The 18,029-nt window shown below is 38.1% G+C and overlaps 1 long non-coding RNA gene across 2 annotated transcripts in view; it reads right to left on the bottom strand.

The window, feature by feature from the left end:
- The window catches only part of LOC308655407, a 78,355-nt gene that overhangs the window by 10,381 nt on the left and 49,945 nt on the right, over positions 1-18,029 (bottom strand). Inside the window, exon 1 of one of the 2 annotated variants that reach the window (XR_014023468.1) lies at positions 718-783. The exons of the other annotated variant lie outside the window; for it this stretch is intronic. This is a non-coding gene — a long non-coding RNA (uncharacterized lncRNA). Of the gene's footprint in view, positions 1-717; positions 784-18,029 lie in introns of those variants that run through there. 2 annotated transcript variants of the gene reach the window in all.

Below are 18,029 nucleotides of genomic sequence, written 5' to 3'. Positions count from 1 at the left end.
AGGGTAATTAAAATATAAAAAAGAAAAAACTTTGGGTCAAAACCAGAAAATATGTTAAAGGACAACAGGAGATAATGGAAAGATCTCCAATGGAAAGAATTCCCAATGGTTAAAGTAGGGATGAATTGAGCAGCAAAGTATTATTTGAAAGGGGGGGAGGAGAACAAAAAACAGCTTAAGGAAACTATCCAGATGACTGATATATATAAATGACTGAATAAACAAACAAATGAGGTTGAGTAGAAACCTCTTGTTCAGAAAAATTCCATATAATTCAGAGAGACACAGTCATCAAGGAGGTAGAGCTAACTCTCTGATCCCTAAGCATGGGCTCTGCATTATGACTTCCTCCAGAAGAACAGACAATGTGGACATTCAAAAAAAGTAACTTCACTGTAAGGAACCTGAAATACCCTTCCTCAAGCAGGTGAGCACAATCAATACTACCATTTCACCTTGAGGGCTTGAAATGATACAGCTGCTTTTCATCTCAGTGACCAGCTTCCCCCAGTCCAATAGCCCCAGGCTAAATATGAGAAACACAAAAAAACCTGAAAGGCACTGCCTTAGCCAGGTGAGCACAGTCAATACTAATATGACAATAAGGACAAGAGATGACAGAGCAGCTCTTCACCTCTGTGACCTGCCTCCCCCAGACCCACAGCCCCAGTTTAAATATGAAAAAAAGGAAAATTCAAAAAAAATTTAAAAAAATACCTGACAAGTCATCCTCAATGCTCTCAAGGTCATCAGAACAAGGAAGTTCATAGAAACTGTCACCCCAAGAGAAGTCTATGGAGACATGATGACTGGATGTCATGTTGGCTCCTAGATGGGATCCTAGAACAGGAAGACACAGAACTGAGAATCCAAAGGATATGTGACTTCAGTTAATGGTAACATTCCAGTATTTTTTCTTCATGACAAATGGTCTAAGATGTTAACACTTTAGAGACAGCTCACCCAAGTCATAACAAGGTAAGAAACCAGGTTGAGGCTACCTGGGAAATCTCTGCACTTTCTATTCAATTTCTGTATAAGGATAAAACTAAGCCTGGCATGGTGGCACATGCCTGTAATCTCAGCATCTTGGGAGGCTGAGGCAGGAGGATTTCGAGTTCAAAGCCAGCCTCAGCAACTTAGTGAGGCCTTAAGTAACTCTGTGAGACCCTGCCTCTAAATACAATATAAAAAAGGGCTGGGGATGTGGCTCAATGATTAAGCGCCCCTGGATTCAATCCCCAGTACCACCACACCAAAAAAAAAAAAAAAATTAAACTACTCTAAAGTAAAACCTTAGGACATGGTTATATTTTCTCAAACACTTACTTGTTTAATTATTAATACGGTTAATTACTGGTAACTGACACTCTTAGCTAGCTCTGTATTTTATTATGAACATTCATAACACAAAAATCAAATAGTTCAAACGAATATAAAATTCAAAGTATGTGTTTCTTTTACATATTTCATGTTGAAGTAATAACATAAGTAAACTCCTTATATTTTTATGCTGTCATTTGGTTCTAGGTTTGCCTTCTTAAAACTTGATCACTAGAGGAGAAAAAAAAATGACATTTTAGAGATTCTATTTCAACTCCTGGTTTAACTTTCCTGAAAGAGTGACTTTATATTAAAAAAAATCCTAATGCAAATTGACTCACTGTGACTGAATCATTTATCCCAAAGAATCCTTGTCTCTATTTTATTTCTATGCATACCTTTTTAGCAGCAATATAATCAAATATTTGTGACTGGGACAAATAGTCAAAGAAATAGTCATCTCCTCCAAGAACTCTGCAGGAAGTGGTGAGCCAAGAGAAGCAGAGGTGTCAGCTTGGTCCAGAAATTATATTAGATGCTGCTGTGCTGTGAGAAAACACTCTACCTTTTAGAAATCACAAGGAGCTATGGATGCCCACACTCTTGTATGAGTCTAAATCTAGTTGAACTTCTAAGTAATTTTATTGTCACTAGCTCATCATGAAGCTAATGACAACTAAAGGATCTATGCAGCATGAGACCCCATAAAAATCAAAGTAAGCTATATAATCCAATATATAATGGCATGGATTAGACATTTCCATTCTACAAGTGATAAATAGGGGCATAGAAAGAAGAGATGGTACCAAAACAAGACCAAAATCCAGCTGGGCAAACAAGATCTATAGTTCCACATCAAGCATATTTTGGGCAAATAACATTGTGATGTTCTCTCCAAAGGACTTGTGCATCTCCATTCCTATGGATTTGTTAATAGCGGTCCACATGGCCTAGCTTGACTTATGTCTGATCAATTCCTATGGGTTTCCTTGGAAAATGATCCATATAACTAGCATCTCTTAATCTCAGGAGTCCCCACTATAGTTTTCTTCACGCTCTCAGGGGCTGCCTACTGGTATTGCAACTCTAATACATTTTTCCTGACCTTCCAGGTTTTCCTTTGAAATCCCAGTGGGAGCCTCCATGAACCCCTAATGCCAATGTCTTGCAAACCTAAAAAAACAGCACCATGTAGTCGATACCAAGATCTGCCACCATCTCAAGCAGTAGACAAACCTCCTAAGACCATGGCTACAGCAACCGCTGAGTGCCTGGGCAGCTAAGCATGGTGAAATAACCTCTTAGGCCCCTCTCTTCAATCATGGTGCCTCACTGGTCTCTTCTCAAGGGAATTTTTATTTTTAAAACTTTGAGCAAGGCAAGACGGTGCCTGAATGTAATCCCAGCAGCTTAGTAGGCTGAGGCAAGAGGATTGCAAGTTCAAAGTCAGCCTCAGCAATTTAGCAAGGCCCTGAGCAACTCAGTGAGATCCTGTCTCTAAATAAAATATTTAAAAAGGCTGAGGATGTGACTCAGTGGTTAAGTACCTCTGTGTTCAATTTCTGGTACAAAAAAGAAAGAAAAATTAAATCTATGAGCCTGAAACTGGGGTGGTTTTGCCAATTCCTGAGATGCACTCAAGTCTTCTTTCTTATTGTCTCTGGGCAAAGTATTTAGCATCTCTTTAGTGGTCATGATGTTTTAACAATCACACCTTCCTAAGCTCCAGTTTGACTCACACATTTAATTTGACTCTGAACAAATTAAAAGGTGTTATTTTTTTAAGATGGACACAATATCTTTATTTTATTTTATTATCTTATGTGGTGCTGAGAATCAAACCCAGTGCCTCACATGTGCAAGGCAAATAAATGCTCTACCACTGAGGTATAAATCCAGCTCCTACAGATATCATATTACTATTAAAGGCCATGTGGCAGCTACTATATTTGTAATAGGTGCAAAATATGGTTATCATATTAGTATTAAAGGCTATAGGATATATATTATATATATTAATATGGTATAGTATGAATAGTTCATTTATATTAAAGACCATAGGGCATCTATCATATGAGTTTTAGAATCTATAATATAGACAGTATATTAAGGACAAAATAGCTATTAAATTTGTTTTACATGCTATAGTATGGATATCACATTATTATTATTTTTAATATTTTTAGGTTTTGATGCACACTAATATTAAAGGCCATAGTATAGCTATTATATTAGCTGTAGATGCTATAGTATGGGTATTATAATAGTATTAAAGACCACAGGGCAGCAATTGCTTTAGCTTTAGATTATATAATGTGAATAATATATTAATTTTAATCAACAATGGACTTCCAGCATATTAGTTTTGAATGCTATAGTATGATATCATATTAGCATCAAAGGCCACAGAATAGATATTACTTTTAGATCAATAGTATGAGTATCAAAGAAATATTAAAAGTGACAGTGCAGCTATTAAATCAATTTCAGAAGGCATACTATGAATATAATAATACCATTAGAGGCTATAAGGCACCTATTGTTTTAGTAAGGATTCTACACTAGGGATATCGTATTAGCTTAAAACACCACTGTGTAGTTTTTAAATTATTTTCAGATGCTACAATACAGATATTATATTAGTATTAAAGGCAATAAGACAGCTCTTGTATCAGTTTTAGATGCCACATGTATATCACGATAGAATTAAAAGACACAGGGCTGCTATTATATCAGTTTTCAATACAATGCTATGGTTACATTAATACAAAAGGCCACAGAGAAGCTATAATATTCATTTTCAATACTATAGTATAGATATAATAATAGTATTAAATACCATTATGCAGCTATTATATTTTATTTATTTATTTACTTACTTACTTACTTATTTATTTATCAGGGATTGAACTCAGGGGCACTTGACACTGAGCAACATCATCAGCCCTATTTTTTAGTTTGTTTAGAGACAGGGTCTCACTGAGTTGCTTAAAGACTCACAGTGGCTGAGGCTGGCTTTGAACTCACAATTCTCCTGTCTCAGCCTCCCAAACCACTGGGATTACAGGCATGTGCCACTGTGCCTGGCTTATAATGTTTTTAAATGCTTTAGTAAGGATGTCATATTAGCTATGAAATGCACATTGCAGATATTATATCAGCTTTGGATACTATATTATGGATATCATATTAATATTAAAGGCAGCTATCAATTTTAGATGCTGTAATAAGAATGTCATATTACTAATAAAGCCACAGGGAAGCTACTCTATCAGTTTTTAATGATCTAACATGAATATAATATCAGTATTAAAGACCACATGATAGCTATTATATCACTTTTGGATGTAATTGTAAGAATATTACATTAGTATTAAAAGCTACAGAGATGTTATACTAGAGTTAGATGCTATGGTAAAAATATAGGAATTAAAGGTCATAAGAGAACAGTTGTATTAGTTTAGATACTATAATATGAATATCATAACAGTACAAAGGTAAGAGGACTTCTTTTTGATCATTAACAGATGCTATGATATGGATATCATATTAGTACTAAAGGCCATAGGGCAGGAATTATATTCATATAATTGCTATAACTGAATATTATGTAATATTAAAAGGCCACAGGAGAATTATTATTTTAGTATTAGGGGTCACAGTATTGATACTGAATTAGTATTAAAGGCCATAGGGCATCTATTATATTAGCATTAGATGCTATTGAATGGATATTAATATGAACACCCACAAAGAGCTATAATATTCCATTAACAGGCCACAGTATGGATAAAATATTAATGGCAAATGCACAGGATGCACAGGGATGCTCTTTCAGTACTTTGAGATGTTGTAGTATACATATTACATTAATATTAAAGCTCCAAAGTTCAATTATTATATTAGTTTTATATGCTATGCAATGACTATCCTATTAGTATAAGGAATTATATTAGTTTAGGTACTATACTTTGGATAACAGATTACTATTTTTTTAAAGAGGAGAGAGGAGAGGAGAGGAGAGGAGAGGAGAGGAGAGGAGAGGAGAGGAGAGGGAGAGGGAGAGGGAGAGGGAGAGGGAGAGGGAGAGAGAGAGAGAGAGAGAGAGAGAGAGAGAGAGAGAGAGGAGAGAGATAGATAATTTTTTAATATTTATTTTTCAGTGGACACAACATCATTATTTTATTTTATGTGGTGCTGAGAATCAAGCCCAGCACCCTGTGCATGCCAGGTCAGCGCATTACTGCTTGAGCCACATCCCCAGCCCAACAGATTACTATTAAATGCCAGAGGTCAGCTATTATGTTAACTTTATATGCTATCATATGGATATGCTATATCATAAGGTTTATTGCTATCATATGGATATTTTACTTAAAATGACAAGAGGGCTATTTTATTAGTTTTAGAGGGCATAATATGGATAAAATAGTAATGTTAAATGCCACAATCTAGCTATTATATTGGTTTTAGGAGATATAGTTTGGGTATCATATTACCTATAAGGGCCACAGGGCTAATATTTTATCAGTTTTGGATGCTATTATGGGTATCATATAAATATTAAGGCCAAAGAGCAACTATTATATCAAGTTAAAATGCTATAATAAGGATGTCTATTGATATTAAAGGATACAGAGCAGCTATTATATCAATTTTAGATGCAATAGTATGTATTACATTAGCTGTAAAGGCCACAGGGAAGATATTATATTAGCTTGAAATGCTATAATATGTACATTACTTTAGTATAAAAGGCTATAGGGAGGCTATAATGTTAGTTTTGGATGTTATGGCATGAATATTATATTAATATTAAATGTCACAGGGAAACTATTATATATCAGTTTTAGATGTTACACTCTTAATATCATATTAGTTTTAAAGGCATCAGGGCAACTATTGTATTTATTTTAGATCTATGACATGTATGTTATTGTTTCAGTCATCTTTTTCGCTACTTTGACCAAAGGACCTGACAAGAACAATTTTAAAGGAGGAAAAGTTAGGATTAGGGTTAGGGTTAGGGTTAGTATTGGATACACTGTAGCACAGATATCATATTAATATAAAAGCCACTGGGAAGCTATTACATTAATTTTGATGCTATACTATAAAAATTGTAATAGTTTTAAAGTTACAGGGCAGCTACTATATTACTTTTAGATGATAAATTAGCTATTATATCAGTTTCAGAGGCTACAGTACAAATATCATGTTAGTATTAAAGTGAACAGGTTAGATATTATATTGGCATATAAATGTCATAGGGAAGCTACCAAATTAGTTCAATATACTATAATATTGACATTGTATTGAAATGGAAGACCACACAATTCAACTATTGTATCAGCTTTAAATACTGTAGTATGAATACCTATTACCATTAAAGGCCACAGGGCACTATTATTCTAGTTTTAGAAGCTTTGGTATGCATATTATATGGCTATTATAGATTACAGGCAGCCATTTCATCAGATTTAGATCAACAGTATATTTTATTAATATTAAAGTTTTATATTCTGTTATAATTATTGTATTACTATGAAATTCTACAAGGCTGCTATATTATCAGTTTGGGTGCTATATAGTATGTATGCACTATCAGTATTAAAACATCACTTGACAGCTATTACATTAATTTCAGAGGCCACAGTTTTTATCTCAATATTAAAGGCTACCAGGTAGCTATTATGTTAGTTTCAGATGATACAGTATGGATATTATGTTTATATTACAGGTCACAGAGCAGCTATTATATTAGTTTTTGTAAGGTATAGTATGGACATCTTTAATATTAAACACAACAGGCACCTATTAGTCTTCGGTACTATAGCATGGATATCATTAGTATTAAAGACCACAGGGAAGCTATTATAATATTTTCTAGATACTATAGTGCATATCATATTACTCTTGAAGGCCAAAAGGAAGCTATTTTATTCATTTTACAATCTACAGTATGAATATAATATTAGAATAAAAGGCTACATGGAGACTACAATGATGCTACATATGGATAAAATTAGTATTAAAAGGCTACAAGACAGCTATTCTGTTAGTTTCAGAGGAGAAAGTATTGATATTATACTAAAGTCAAAGGTTACAGGGAAGCTATTATATTAGTATTAGATGCCATAGTATGGCTATCATATGACAGTTATAGGTCACAGAACTCCTATTTTATCACTTTTAGATGCCATAATATGGATATTAGTAGTAAAGACCAAAATTCAGATATTATATTGAATTTATGTGCTATAGTATGGATATTATAAAGGTATTAAAGACCACAGGGCTGCTATAGTACTTTAGGATTCTATACTATGCATATTACATTAATATTAAAAACCAAAGTCAGCTACTGTTACTTTTAGATTGCATATTATAGATATCATATGATCATGAAAAGACACAAAACAGCTCTTATATTAAGTTTATGTGCTTCTCTGTGGAGATTTTATTATTACTGGAATTCACTGGGCAGATAGTAATATTAGTCTTAGATGCTATAATCTGGATATTACATTATAATATCAATAGTATGGGTAAATATTAAAGGTCCCAGGGGAGATATTATTATATTAGCATTAGATGCTACAATATGGATATCATGTTGGTATGAAGTCCACAGGACAGGTAATATATTACTATAAAATACTATAGAATGGATATAACATCAGTATTAAAGGCTAAGTAGAGCTATCATATTTATTTTACATGGTATACTAGGATATTACATTAGTATTAAATTCCACAGGGAATCAATTATATTAGTTTGTCATGCTATAGTATTGATACCACATTGATGTTACATGTCACTTTCCTGCTACAATATTAGCTTTAGATTCTAGAATAAGGATATTACATTAGTATTAATTGCCACAGGGAAGCTATTTTATCAATTTTATAATAGATGGATATCATGTAAGTATTTAAACTCACAAGATAGCATTTATATCAATTACATTTTATAGTATTGATTTTATACTAGTATTAAAGTCCACAGGGCAGTTATTATATCACTTTTTGATGCAATAGTATGAGTAAATATTAATATTAAAGGCCAAAGGATTAGGGTTAGTGCCCATGGATTTAGTCCCCAGTACCCTCCCCCAAAAAAGATTAAACTATTCTAAAGTAAAACCTTAGGACATGGTTATATTTTCTCAAACTTGTTTAATTATTCATACAGTTAATTACTAGTAACTCACACTCTTAGCTGTATTTTATTATGAACATTTATATCACAAAAATCAAATAGCTCAAACTAATATAAAATTCAAAGTATGTGGGCTGGGGTTGTAGCTCAGTGGTAGAGCACTTATCTAGCATGTGTGAAGTGGTAGGTTTGAGCCTGAGCACCACATAAAAATAAATAAATGAAAATGAAGGCATTGTGTCCAACTACAACTAAGAAAACTTTTAAAAAATTGAAAGTATGTGCCTCTTTTACATATTTCATGTTGAAGTAATAACATAAATTAACTTATTATATTTTTATGCTAACACTAGGTTCTAGGTATTCCTTCTTAAAACATGATCACTACAGGGAAAAACATGACATTTTAGAGATTCTACTTCAACTCATGGTTTAACTTTCCCTAAAGAATGACTTTATTAAAAAAAAAATTCCTAATACAAATTGACTCACCGTGACTGAATCACTTATCCCAAAGAATTCTTGTCTCTATTTTATTTCTATGCATACCTTTCAGCAGCAATATAATCAAATATTTGTCACTGGGACAAATAGTCAAAGAAATAGGTATCTCCTCCAACACCTCTGCAGGAAGTGGTGAGCCAAGAGAAGCAAAGGTGTCAGCTCAGTCCAGGAGTGATAATAGATGCTGCTGTGTTGTGGGAAAACACTCTACCTTTTAGAAATCACAAGGAGCTATGGATGCCCAAACTCTTCATGAGTCTAAATCTAGTTGAAATTCTAAGTAATTTCATTGTCACTAGCTCATCGTGAAGGTAATGACAACTAAAGGATCTATGGGGCTGGGGATGTAGCGAAGTGGTAGAAAGATTTCCTAGCATGCAGGAGGCCCTAGGACCAACCCCCAGAACCACAAAAGGAAAAAAAAAATTTGTGTCTTATTTGTGTAATCAAATAGAAAATGGACAATCATTCCTCTTAAGGAAACATGTTGGACCTAAAACACTTGAGACTCTCAGAATCAAAATACTCTCCTTATAGTGTATTGCATACCTAGACCATCATGAACAGTGGTGTCACATCATAAAGCATGTTCACATTAAGAATACCATCAAAAAAGGCTTTATTGACTGTTGATAAGAAAAATGAACATAATCTACCTTAGGAAATTATTAACACAACATTAGGATAACATTAGAATAAAATGTAATCATGGCATTTTCCACATGAAATAACCCTAAATACTAATAAATACATAATTTCTAAAGAAAGTCAAATTTCTGAAATCAAAAGCAAATTGATACATTTTTAAATAATATTTTGAACAGAGGCAAAACACTTAAAGAGTTCTCCCACAAGAATTCCTGACAACATAAAGTATCATGCTCATTAGAAGGCCCATCCCTTTGTATGCAAGGAATAAGAGAACTTTCTGATGAATGTAGAACTTTAATAGGACATATGGACATGCTTTTGACATTTTAAAGAAGAAAAAATATCTTTTTTTAAAAAAACCTTATTTTGAGTAAATGTATCTGAATTACAAAAAAGCAGCTACTGACTTGTCTCTTACATTTTGTCATGATTTGCATCTCTGGAAATTTCATCTATAGTGGTTTTAAATATCATGAAATATCAATAGTTGACATTAAAAATATCATCATCCCTCTCCTCTTTTAAAACTGATTTGAAATTTTCTTAGAATAATTTCATATGAATTTGGAAGAGGCACTGTGAGATATATATATATATATGGAAATACATGACCTTTTTAAAAAAATTTTTATTTGTAGTTGGACACAATACCTTTGTTTTATTTACTTATTTTTATGTGGTGCCAAGGATCGAACCCAGGTCCTCACATGTGGTAGGTGACTGCTCCACTACTGAGCCACAACCCCAGCCCCAATACATGATCTTTTTAAAACATACCTCTCATGCTTGAGTCCTGTCAAAGATATCTTCTGTGTATATGGTGCTGGGATGGATTCCATGGCCTCTCACATGCCAGGCAAGTGCTTTGCCACTGAGCTGCACATCCAGTCTCCAAAGATACCTTAATAAGTGGAAATTAATTAAAATCATTGATTATGAGCATTTTCAAACAATATAATTCTTTCAAACAAAACAATTCTCTCAATCAAAAACAAAGTAAGGAAAAAGTAATTTTTAAAATATTCCTTATAAAAAATAGAAGTTCACAGAATTAAAAATTCTATAAAAGGCTAGATTTGTGGTGCAAAGGCAGATCGTTTGTCTGGCATGTATTAGGCCCTGGGTTCAATCCTCAGCACCACATATAAATAAACAAAATAAATAAAATAAAAAGATCCACTGACAACTAAAAAAAAATTTTAAAAATTCTGTAGAAAACTGAAAGAATATTAATCAAAAATTGAATTGGAAAAACCTACTGCCCAGAACTGGAGACCTGGAGGATATAGGGAATTACATTACAAAATAACTCTAAATTGGGCTGGGGATGTGGCTCAAGCGGTAGCGCGCTCGCCTGGCATGCATGCGTCCCGCATTCGACCCTCAGCACCACATACCAACAAAGACGTTGTGTCCGCCGAGAACTAAAAATAAATAAATAAATAAATAAATGTTAAAATAACTCTAAAATAAGAAAATGAATCAATTAGCATACAAAACCTTGGACTGGTACTTAGAATCCTCCCACTGCATGGGATCCTGGGATCATCAGGGCTCAAGGCTGACTGCCATCTGCCCTTTAACAAATTCTGATTTTATTTCAAATGTTCACAATCTATAGAGAAAGATGACTTTTCTAAAGTTATTTTGTGGTATATCGAATTCTGATACAGTCAAGATAATTCATCCAATGCAAGATGTCAGTGTTTATACAAGGAACGTTAGGGTCTGGAGGGGGAGGCCTTAGCAAGAGGGTCCTGGGGGAGGAGGGGGAGGCCTTAGCAAGAGGGTCCTGGAGGGGTGGCTTCTTGCTAGTTAAACTTTGAACCAAAAGAAAAATGTGTGGCAGTGGTAGCTCAGTGGTAGAGTGCTTGCCTAGCATGTGTGAGGCACTGGGTTTGATCCTCAGCACCACATAAAAATAAATAAAATAAATGTATTGTGCCCTTCTACAACTAAAAAAAATTTTTAAACTACACTAAGCAAAGATTAAAGAAAAATATGTGGTTCATTATTAAAAATACAGAGGATGTATTTTTAATAAATTCTGGCTTTGTTAGAAGTAATATATTTAAACTTAAGCAGCTCAGAAGGCTGAGGCAGAAGGATCTTGAGTTCAAAACCAGTCTCAGCAAAAGCAAGGCACGAAGCAATTCAGTAAAACCCTGTCTCTATAATACATAATAGGGCCGCCCCACACCAGGCATCTCCTTCAGGTTGCTCTGAGGAGAACGGAACCCCGGATGTCCCTAGAGACACTACCCATGAGGCTCCCCAGACCAGGAGTCTTCCTCAGACCACACTGAAGAGAAGAGAACCCCGGGCATCCGTAGAGACATGACCCACACTGGTGTCTCCTCCAGACTGCTCTGAGAAGGGAACCCTGGGCCTACTTAGAGACATGACCTGTGAAGGTCCCCAACCCTGACATCTCCCTCAGGAAACTATGGAAACCCTAGAAACATGCCACATGAGGGTCCCCAAGATATGTGTCCCCCTCAGGCTGTTCTGAGGACAAAGGAACCCTAGGCATTCCTAGAGCCTTGACTCAAGAAGTCTCTAAGCCAAGAGTCCCCTGAGGCTGCTCTGAGAAGGGAGCTCCGGGAGTCCCTGGAGGCATGACCCACGAGGGTACCCAACCTTGGTGTCTCTCTCAATCTGCTCTGAGAAGGGAGCTCTGCCCCTCTCTGTGGAGTGGCCCAACATTCCAGTGAGCTGGGGCTCTCCCGGGTTGGTCCTGAGTGGGAAGCCAGCTCTCCTCACTCTCAGGGAGGCAGCATTAAAGATGGCGGTGAGGCCCCGCCCCTTCTTGACCACACCCCTCACAGATCCCTGGTGAATGTCAGCACATTCTTCCACCCTCAGCAGTTACTAAATAAAATCTGTTCCCACTGCTGTAACTAGATCTGGATGTGGCACCATGAAGAGTAGAATCTCAGGAAAGGAGAAATGGAGTCCAGGAGACCCCCTCCCTGCACTCCACCAGGCCAAGGGCTGCAGCAGCCTGAGCCAGGTGGACAGAGGAAGGCTTCCACAGGGAGTCTAGACCCTCACTCAGGCACCCAAGGGCAGAGACCACCACAAAGGCTTCTGGGACATGTAGTCTTTGAGACAGAGTGACTTAGCCAGGGTCTGCCCCATTTTAGAATCAGGGATTTTAAGAAACTCTGTTAATTCCCAGCCCAGGGTGAACACTATAGGAGGGTAGAAGAACCTGAGCTCAGACCAAATTCCCTGTAGCCTCTGAGAGCATTCTAGGTCATTCAGTCTGTCCTGTCTGTCCAGCTCTCACCATAGATGCCTGTTGGAGCTGCAGGCTACACAGATTCAGGGTTCTCAGGGATTCTGGACAGTGTAGTCTGGTGCTCTGCTCACACAGTCTTTGCCCTTCAGGACGATGGAAGCTGTATGCCATGTGCTGGCCCAGGCACCCTGGAGGACACTCAAAGTGGACTCTGGTGTTCTACCCATGCAGCCCTCACCCCAAAAGCCTAGACGCTACAGGTAGCACATTTACCCTCATAACCTCAGGATCTGGGTAGTGCAGTCTTGTATTCTACAATGCAACCCAGCTGCAGAGGTCTCTGTGAGCTGCAGGCTACTCAGGCATCCCTAGTGATTCTGAACAGTGTACTCTGGCATTCTGGCCATTCAGCCCTCACTCCAGAAGCCCATGGGGGCACATTCACCCTCATACACCCACACAGAATTCTGGGCAGTGTAATCCAGTCTCTATAATGCAGCCCTCACTCCCTGCAGAGGTCTCTAGAAATCGCAGGCCACACAGTCACTCAGGCATCCCTAGGGATTTTGGACAGTTTAGTCTGGTGTTCTGCCAATGCAGCCATCACTACAGTGGATTCTGGGAGCTGCAAACCCCCAAGGATCATGGGTATTATAGCCTGGTGCTATGTTCAACTCTACAGTGACTACTTAGAGCTCAGAACCCCTCAGGAATTCTGAGTATTGTATTCAGTTCTACTCAGTCAGCCCTGACTGCAGAGGTCTCTGAGAGCTGTGGACCATTGATTATTCTGGGTTGTGCAGTCCATCTTACCTAAGTGGACTTCACCATCAAAGCTCTGGGATCTGTGTAGCACAAGCCTGCCTAGACACCCCTGGGAGTCTGTGTAGTGCAATACAAAGCTTGCCCCAGCCGCACTCAGAAGATAGGTGTCTGAGAGCTGCAGGCCCCCAGGGATTCTGAGTAGTATAGTCCTGCCTTCTGCCTCCATAGCCCTCACTGTGGAAGCCTCTGAGAGTTCCAGGCTACATGGACACAGGCACCTCCAATAATTCTAGGTAGTGTAGTTCATCTCCCTACCCTGCAGCCCTCACTATACCAGATCCTGGGAAGCGCAATTCCCCCTGAGGATTCTGGATAAGGTAGTCCACTGTTTTGCCTGCATGCCCTTACTGCAAGGGCTATGAGAACTGAAGGCCACATGCTTGCCTTGGTACTGAAGACCTCACTGTGGAAGCCTCCTGGAATTGCAGGCAACACATTCACCAGTGTGTCCCCAGGAATCGTAGGTATTGTAGTCTGACCTGCATAATGCCCAGGTCTCACTTGGGAGGCCTGTGGGAGTTGCAGGCTGCATACTCACCTGGGCAACACACCCCAACAAGGATTCTGGATACTGTAGTAAAGCTCTCAGTCCAACAGTCCTCACAACAGAGGATCCTGACAACTGCTGGCACTGAGATTTGTGGGTAATATAGTCCTGTGTTTTTCCTACTCACTGCAGAAAATTCTGAAACTCAAATTCCCCCTTAGGATTGTGGGTAATGCAGTTCAATGGTTTGCACACTCACCACAGAGGAACCTGGGAGCTGCAGTCCCTAAGGCTTCTAGATAATGCAGTCTAGGGTTTGCCTGTACAGTCCTGCTGAGGATCACAGGAGCTGAAGACCCCATGCTTTCCCTAGTACCCTAGAGATTCTAGGTAGTGTGCTCTAACAATACAACTGTCACCACAGAAACCTCTGGGACTTACAGGGTTACAGGGTATGTAGGCATCCCCAGAGATTCTGAGCATTGAAGTCTGGTATTCTGCCCTTACAATTCTCACCCCAGAAGGTGCTGGGCAGAGCAGGCACCAAAAAGTAACTGGCAGTATAGTTTAATTTTTGTCAGTACAGCCCTCTCTGCAGAGGTCTCTGCAAGTTGCAGGTCCACAAGAATTACGGGTAACACAGTCTGTCATTTGACCTATGTTGCCCTCACTGCAGAAGGCTCTCGTAACTGCAATGAAGATTTTGCAGTTACCCAGGATTCAGGTATTACAATCCATCATAATCTTTGCATCTCTCACCCTAGAGACTCCTGAGAGCTTCTTACTGCATTTTCATGAGCCCTTACCCTCAGGCCCCAATGAGACTCCAGGCACTGGGCCCTCCCTGCACCATCTTGAGGGGACATTTGTGTCCTCAGACACTCAAGCCACACAAAATACATTGACATACCATGATAATGAGCAGCCAAAGCCTCAGTAAGAAATACTGTTGTAAAATAAGGTCTGCTAAAATATTACCTGAGAAAGTAAAGAACATGGCAGAACCTCCTTCTCAGCATATCAGGCAGTACACAAGAAGCTTCTTCCTCATGTTTTCCTCACATGGACTTCAGTCATCCTGAATCCACAGTGGAGTCTCCATGGGTAAGTGTCAGGGAGAAGGAAGCTTTGGTCCTCACCATAGACATACCCACCAGGCATCCCCAGGCCATGGTATCTTTCTAGGTGTGTTCCCAGGATAAAAAAAAAAAAATCATTCTGATCTACACCTTAGATAAAGCCCCTAGGAGTCCCTAGATGTGACATCTCTCATATGGGTCCCAAGGAGAAGGAAGTTTGATTAGGGCACAGAACACAACCCCCAAAAGCAGTTGATCAGAGAAGGTTGTTCTGAGTGTCCCCGCTGGCCACTGTGGGCAGTGCAGGATGCTGGGTGCTGGGTGTTCACTGTTCAGAGCTACACCCCCTTGTGCTAGGCACAGTGAAGCTTTGAAATTCATAGTTCTGACTATTCCAGGTCATGATTTTTGAAATCAAAAAGAAATAGAGCCCAGCATCCTATGTCTTGATCAGAATGGATGAAGATAGCAAGCAGCAAAGTACATGACCCATAGACAAAATTTCATTGATTTCCTATATTTCAGCCATCATGTAGGGGAAACAGTGAAATTTATAAACTGGAATAAGAAACATTTTAAAGCATTAATATTTAAAATAGAGACCCTAAATTTGAAGTACTTACATGTAAGTCTTAAAGTACAACCATACTTTCAGAAAATCTTGAAATGTTTATAAATATATCAAATGAAATATAAATAAATGCAGAGATAGTCTTTGCTCAGGTCTCAATAATATAATTAAGATGAAATTATCTCAAACCTGATCTGAAGATTCAGTGCATTCCAGAAATTCCCAAGAATCTGTTTATAAACCTAGACTACACAGCACTGACTGCAAAAGAACACACTTCAAGAAGCCACACATATGGATGCCAGAACCTAACAAAATACTCCCTAGACTTGAATTTAAAATGGGAAACTGTAAAACTCCAGAAGATGTGCATGACCACATGTTTCATGATAAGGTTTTATATGTAGCCCCCGCAAAAAAATCCATAAAAGCTGGGGATGTGGCTCAGTGGTTAAGCTCCTCTGGGTTCAATACCAGCTACCAATAACAACAAGAAATCCATGAAAGAAAACCTGATGTGGACTGTAGTAAATTTCTCTGTAAAAAAAAAAAATCATATAAAGAAAATGAAAAGACAAGTCAAACACTGGGGGAATATTTGGAAGATATATGTCTAAAACAAACTTGTGTAAAAAAATATAGTGAGATATTCAACAATAAGACAACATAATTGGTAAAGACATGAACAGACAACTCACAAGAAATATATGACATGGCAAAGAAGCATAGAAATGATTCTTAGTATCACCTGTCATGAGGAAAGCACAAACTAAGACCCCAAGGTGCACTGCACACCTACCGAGATGCTAAGGTCTTTACTAAGTGTAGTATCAACCATGAGGATGATGAGCAGCCACAGGCACTCTTGTGCATTGCTGTAAGAGCACACAACAGTTCAACACTATCAAAAAAAACTAGGCATTTTCCCTAAAGTTAGACATGGTGTCACCACACAATCCTAAAAATATAGAAAACTTCCTCAAAAATGTATATCTAGGGCTGGGGATGTGGCTCAAGCGGTAGTGCGCCCACCTGGCATGTGTGCAGCCTGGGTTTGATCCTCAGCACCACATACAAACAAAGATGTTGTGTCCGCCAATAACTAAAAACTAAATATTAAAAAATTCTCATTTGGGCTGGGGATGTGGCTCAAGTGGTAGCGCGCTCGCCTGGCATGCATGCGGTCCGGGTTCAATCCTCAGCACCACATACCAACAAAGATGTTGTGTCCGCCGAGAACTAAAAAATAAATATTAAAAATTCTCCCTCTCTCTCTCTCCCTCCTCTCTCACTCTCTCTCTAAAAAAAATTCTCATTCTCTCTCTCTCTCTCTCTCTCTCTCTCTCTTTAAAAAAATGTATATCTAGATAACAGCATGCAATTACATATAGTAGTTCTATTCACAATGCCCCAATAGCTTAAGCAATCAGGATGTGCTTCAATGGGTAAACAAACAGCATAACTGCTATGAATCTATGCCATGGAGGCCCTGGTGTCTCTGAGCTCCCCCAGGTCTCTACTCTGGTCTGGAACCTGGACTGCCCTTACCTTTGCATACCTCACAGAGGGAAAAGTGAATTCTGAATAGAAAAACCTGTATATGCAGCTGATAAACTCAGGCTCAGTATGCAGTTGCTGCCTATGGAAAGAGATTTCAAAGTTATGGATGTGGGTGGTAAACTCAGAAAAATGCAAGCACAACAACCCAGGCCTGCATCTTTGTCCATCCATAGAAGCTTCCAGGGATACAACAGACAAACATGGAGGCAACTCCAGGATCCCCAAAGAACCACATCTAGGGGAGAACCTGGAGGTGACTGCCATTAGGGTCCCTATAACCCACCTCTGATTAGCTTAGAGGACATTATGATACAGCTTCATACCCCCATGCCAACTTTTAATTTCATCTCTTTTCCACAGGTAGCAAATGCATCCCGAGCTTGGATTCTGTTGATTGATTAGCTTGTTTAGTGTTGTAGAGAGAGCTGTGCCACTACCTAGTCCTGATGCACAACCTCTGAAATTCACTGTTCTGGTTATTCAACATACGTTTGCATATTTTAGCTAAAATAGAGCCCATTATCCCATGTTTTGATCGAAAAGGATGGTGCTATGGTTTGAATATTTTCCACCCATATTTTATGTCCCCAAAGCCCTGGATCCCAGAAAGTCCAGTGCTGAAC

The sequence above is a fragment of the Spermophilus citellus genome (genome assembly GCF_964194105.1).
Source record: "Spermophilus citellus genome assembly, chromosome: 9".
Taxonomy (NCBI): domain Eukaryota; kingdom Metazoa; phylum Chordata; class Mammalia; order Rodentia; family Sciuridae; genus Spermophilus; species Spermophilus citellus.
This window is presented reverse-complemented; position numbering and strand designations above follow the sequence as displayed.